Source organism: Oryzias latipes, chromosome 4, assembly GCF_002234675.1.
Source record: "Oryzias latipes chromosome 4, ASM223467v1".
NCBI lineage: Eukaryota > Metazoa > Chordata > Actinopteri > Beloniformes > Adrianichthyidae > Oryzias > Oryzias latipes.
In genome coordinates, this window is record NC_019862.2 from 29,199,086 (window position 1) to 29,205,702 (window position 6,617).

Consider the following 6,617-nt stretch of genomic DNA (forward strand, 5'->3'; position numbering starts at 1 on the left):
GTTTTTTATCAACTTATGATATATAGCTCTTACCAATGGAGCAATGTGTTTTTCTGAGTCAGTTGATGATGCTGATCGCAATGCTAGCAATTTAAGCCACATTAGCATAGCTAGCATAGTTAGCATAATTAGCATTTTCATGAATCTGAGTTTTTTTTTTTGTGTTTTACTGATGGAGTTGGTGATAGTGATCGATTTGCTAACACTTAGCTCTATTAGCATAATTAGCTTGGCCAGGAATGAGCAGAAATGATTGACGGCTACAGTTTCCACAGCAGTCCAGTCAGATGAGCCTCAGCCTTCTTCCTTTTAGCCACAGACAGGCACAAGAACTTACAAATAACTGAATATCCCTTTATGACTACCTGATTATGACCTGATGATTACCTGATTTCACTGTTACCTCTTTATCAAATTTTTTCATGTTTCGTCTTGACTTGACTCAGTATTTCAGGTTCCAGAAGATTTTCATTTCAACTACAACACCAACTGGATCTTCTCAATGTGTGAGAAACCTGGGCGTTCTCTTTGACTCTGAGCTGTGTTTTATTCCTCACATCAGAAACGTTGTGAAAACAGGATTTTACCATCTTAAGAACATTGCCATAGTCCGCCTGTTCCTCTCTCTTGCCAGCACAGAGGTGCTAATGCATGCTTTTATTTTTAGTCGTTTAGATTATTGTAATGTCCTGCTCTATGGTTTACCGAAAGTCTATCTCAGATCTACAACTATTGCAGAACTCTGCGGCACGAGTTCTGACGAGGACCAGGGGGCGGGAACACATTACACAGATTTTAAAGTCACTGCATTGGCTCCCTGTACGTTTCAGGATTGATTTTAAAGTTCTATTAATGGTTTATAAATATTTTAATGGTCTTGGGCCTTCTTATTTAAATGATATTATTTTAAAATACGAGCCCTCGGGGACTCTGAGGTCCTCTGGCACTGGCCTCTTAGTTGTCCCTAAGGTGAGGACCAAGACACACGGTGAGGTTTCGTTCCACCATTACGGTTCTCGCCTGTGGAACAGCCTACCAGAGAGCCTCAGGGCTGCAGAAACTGTAGAGGTTTTTAAAAAGAGGCTCAAGACCCACCTTTTTAGTCTGGCTTTTACATGACTTTAATAATTTCTTATGTCTTTTATATTTATCTGTTTATTAATTAATTTATTTATTTACGTAGTTATTCATTTATTTATTTGTAAGGACTATTATTATCTCTTTCTTTTAATATGCTCTTCTTTTTTTGTTATTTTACCAATGATACTTAGGTTATGTTTTAATAATTCATTCATTTTCTATTCTGTTTTTCCCTTTCGGGGTCACGGGGCTGCAAGAGCCCATCCCGGCCACTTGTGGGCGAAGGCAGGGGGAGTCCCTGGACAGGTCACCAGTCTGTCGCAGGGTAGAAAGTCCACGTCCACAGTCACACACCCATTGACTCTCACACCTAGGGAAAATTTAGAGTTGCCAATTAACCTATGAAGCATGTTTTTGGACAGTGGGAGGAAGCCTGAGATCCCAGAGAGAAACCACGCATGCACGGGGAGAACATGCAAACTCCACACAGAAAGGTCCCCCATTGATGTTCTGGTTCAGGTCCACCGGCTGGGACTTGAACTGGGGGCCTTCTTGCTGTGAGGCAAGAGCGCCAACCTCTGCGCCACCGTGCAGCCCATGTTTAATTCAGTTTACGCATTTTATTTTTTAATTACTAGCATTGTTATATCTTATTTAATTTTTTATCTTTTTCTATTTTTATTGTTATTTTATGATCATTTTTATTCTGATGTTTTTTACTCCAGTGTTTCCTCTTGGGGATCCAATGTTCTGGGGCACCACCAGCTTGACCTGTAGGGGGTGCTGTTGCTGCGGTGCTCGTTCTCGTTGGGCAGGCTGGTGTCCCGCTCTGTGGTCTCATTGCCATGGAGTGGGCCCTGGGCTGCTCTGTGTTGGGCGGGCGCTGTGGTAATGGCCCCTGTGGTCGAGCTGGGCCTTGGAATAAATTGATCCCCATGATATCGTTTCCTCACAGCAGTACCAAGCCACACCTTCTTTAAGCTGCGGTTCTTTGTTTCTGTTCAGGGTTCTACGGGGGTAACTGGGTGGGTGGGGTGGGGTGGGGGTGGGGGGTGGTGAGGGAGGGGTCCCATCTTTGTGTGATTGTCCTTTGTTTTCTGTTTTTAACAGTTTTCCTTTTTTTTATGACTGTTTTATCTGCTTTTGTGTTGAGGGCTTTGTGTTTTTAACTGAAATGAAAGGCGTTATATATATAAATAAAGTTTGAGTTTGAGTTAGAACACAATTTATTTTTGAGTCAATTTATAACATGCAAAATTGGTGCCAGGAAATAAAGTCCCGCTTGATTATCTAGAGAATAAAACGGCAACTGAATAGACATTTAAAATGCCCTTAGTTGCCTGTTCATTATTATCACAGAATTAAAGTGTGAATGATTTTTAGGAACTCACGCATTTACTGTGCAAGTTTTTGTTTTTTCAAGCTGATCCTCATTCCCTTAGTGATGCAGCAGTAGTCATTTTTGTTTTTAACAAAGACAGGCTTGAATTCTTTAAAATGCATTTATTAAGGCCGCCAACGTCGCCTCTGTAAAATATGCCGCACGTTTCCCCTGCTCTTCACTCTTCTTGGTGGGTCACAAATTTGGTGTTCAATTGAGAGGGCTTTTATGTCCTCACCATGCACATGGATGATCTTTGGAGCTCAGGGATTAGTAGATGACAGGTTAAACCTTTTCTGGAATAAACGAGGTTTAAGCATTTTCAACTGGAGAATAATCTTTGATTTCACACGAATAGACAACGCCAGGAACAGCAGCAACAGCCAACTCCTCATAACTGAAACTTAAGGGACAAAAAAGTGTCAGGGTGGTACCAATATAATACAAATCAATGCAACCAATTGAATAATAACTAACACATTTACATGATATACATTTAATATTGCTAAATTGATCAATTCCTAAATAATTCTTTATCAACATATAATCAACTTTAATTAAGATTTTAGAATCATCTTTCTTGGCAGACTATTTACTTTCATGTTTCATGTCAAAGAATTTTAAAGGACACTGCAGGGAGTTGAACCCCGTCTAGCTGAAGCCAGAGTACCATCTACCAGTGCCTTTTGCTTTTTTTGACTGAACATGGAAGCAAAACCTGAATTCCAACCAGCATGCGACTTCAAATGATACACCAGAAGTAAATGTTAATCTATTACCTTTAAAAAAAAACTAGCACAAATTACATGTTTTTGTGTCACATGCTTGTTGAAATACAGTAAAAGAGACCGAACATTTCATAACAAAAGAACATTTACAAATGGTCTTCAATTTCTTTTATCCCTTGTGCTATCCTAGGCACTTTACCATTGGGAACTGGGTCATCTAGACCCACTATACCGTTTTTCTTCAATGATTTGTGATCTTCACTGGTGTCCATGGATTACATGAAATCTTTCCACCTTTATCCACCTTTGTCATGGTAGGGAGAACACGTCAATGGAAGGGGGGGGGGGTCATCTAAGATAGCACAAGGGTTAAATTGTCATAATGTCAAAAAGATTCCTGTCAATCGTTCAAAACTTTACCAGCAGGCTCTTCTTGCTTGGAAGTTATGTTATACTCATAATATTTCACCACATAAAAGTATAAATTGGAACAACGAAGACATAAAAACACAGAATAAATCTTTATTTAAAAAAACTGGATAGATAAAACATTTATGTTTCAGATCTTTTTGATGAGAATGGTCCTTTTGGATTATGGCAGGTTTCTAAATAAAACGTGTTTTCCAGTAACAAAGAATTGAACAGTGTAATGAAAGCTCTCCCTTCATTACACTGAAGCTTCTAAAATAGACTTCTTTAATAATTAATGGTATTGATTTTCTCAATAAATAGTGCAATAACAAATATATTCGTAATACTTTAAGTGAAAAAAGAAACATTACACCTAAAGGAGTCATTTTTTGGAACAATCTTTTAAAAGATGTAAATTGGAAAAAAGCATGGTTACTGCCAGATAGATTTTGTATAAATAACAAAATTAAACAAATACATGGAAAAAAAATAAAATAACACTTACCCCACAAATAAGTTTATATCCAAATTCTCAAATATAGAAAATAATTGTAGTTTTTATTATTATTTCCCTGAAACAGTTCTTCACCTTTTCTGCTTTTGTAAATTCTCCCGTGAATTAAGGAACCAATTAGAACGCTTTGTAACTATCAATTTTAATTGAAACATTCATATAAATTTCAAACAAATCCTCACATATTTCAAGTTTGATGATAAAAAAGTAGAAAATAGTATTGATATGTTAGTTTTCCAATCTAAATTTTACATAAGTGAGCACAGGATAAAAAAAATCCCCATTTTACTTTATTTAAGATAGAGATGCTTCAATTTTATGAATACATTAAAAAGATTAACACACCCAAGGCAAGTAACACTGGAACAATTTGTGTGCGTTTTTGTTTGATAATCAATTCTCTCGTTATTGTGTTTCTGGATTTGCTTTTTTGTAATAGGAATGCTTTTTGTGATTCAGTATTTGGTAATTTGTTCCGTGATTTTTCTCTTGTGTTTCTGGATTTGCTCATTTGTACTGGGATTTGTTGTTGTGGTATCTTAAATGTAAGCGTGTCTGGACCTCTCGGCCACCATAGTTCTGCATTCTGGCTGCTTAACAACTGCAGCAGCTTTTGTTTTGCCTTTCCTGAGATGACCCTCTACATTTTTCCGGACTTGGGACCGGCACATGAAAGCACCATTGTGCTTCCTTGTGGTTGCATTACATTTTTGATATGTTTACTGCATTTAAATATCTTCATTTCAATTTAGACCTGTACCATAACCTCCAGAGAAACATCATGAAAGAGTCAAAACCATTAAATATTACTGGGCATGCTTATAGCTTGTTGTCACATTTCTTATACTGTATTACATTTTCCCCTGGATGTCTAAATAAGCTCCCATTTGGTTCCTGATGCTGTCGGTAAATCAAATCCACCGAAAAAATGGTAATAATAATGGATTGGATTTATCTGCGCTTTTCAAGTCACTCAAAGCACTTACATTGTGTCCATTATTCATTCACACTTGGTGATGGTAAGCTACTGTTGCAGCCACAGCTGCCCTGGGGCAGACTGACAGAGGCGTGGCTGCAAGTTTGCACCTACGGCCCCTCTGACCATCACCGGGATCATTCATACACATTCACACACCAGTGGAGCCACACTGGAGGCAAGGAGGGTGAAGTGTCTTGCCCAAGGACACAACAACAGTTGACTGGGGGAAGCGGGGGATCGAATCGCCGACCCTTCGATCATTGGACGACCCGTGCCATGTTGTCACACTCTGAGGAATTAAGTTGTTGATAAAACTCTTTCGTAATTTTACATATCATTTTGGACTCAAAATGTAAACAACCTATTTTATCTTTAAGAGAAGGTATTGCATAAGACCCACTTCTCCCCTGAGCAAGTCGGGCAAGGAGGCGTCCAGGTTTGTTTCCAGATTCTAAAAGTCTGTGTTTTGCATAAAACATTGTTGTTTCTGCTTTTTGGGTAAGTAGTTGGTCCAGAGCAGACCTGGCTGCACCTAATTTCTTAGATGGCGACCCTGAGGTCCCCTGAAACAGGCCTTTTGTTTCTCCCTAAAGTTAGAACTAACACAAATGGACCTCGCCTGTGGAACAGCCTCCCAGAGAGCCTCAGGGCCGCAGAAACTGTTCGTGATTTTAATCTAGCTTTTGGTTCAAATTTAGGAATTTATTTGATATTTTAATTATTTATGTTCTCGTTTCTCCAGTTGGATACATGTGTATGTATATACATTTATTTATTTTTTACATGTTTTATTCACACTAACCATTTTATATGTCTTTAAAGGTTTATGTATGTACTTATTTGTTTTTGTTTTAAATATATTTGAATTTTTATTTGATTCCTTTTCCATTTTATCTGTAACTCCAGTGTTTTCCTCAGAGGGATCCTCCACACCAGTGACTGACCCTTCTCAGTGAACCGGGTCGCTGCAGTGGGATCTCCCGGGTCTGGGGGTTGTCGGCATTGTGCAGGTTTTAAAGAAAACATTTGTCTTGTGCTTTTGTTTTTAAATTTTTTGATTATATTTTTATGCAAAGCACTTTGAGTGACCTAAATTGTAAATGTTCTATATAAATAAAGCTTGATTTGATTAAAGCTTAGCTGATTAATTACTGTGATGTAACATTATCCTTCTATTATTTGTTTTTTTTATATTGTTCTTCTAGCTAATGGAACCTAGCTAGAACCGTCTTTGATTAAAGCCGAGTCCCTTGTTATTCCCACCATCATGTCCTGAAAGTATTTTTCCTCCATTTTTTACTTTGTTTTTAATCAATAAACTTAAGCATTGTTATTTATTCCTACTATTAAGTTCTAAAAGATTTTTTTTAACTTAACCCTAGTTGTACTTTTATTCCTACTTTTTATCTAATACCCCCCCCATCCCCCACTCTTTATTCCCATCTTAAAATCCTAACTGATTTTTTTTTTACTAAACCTAAAACCTTTTTACTAAACATTTGCTTTAACCCTTTTCCTACGAGA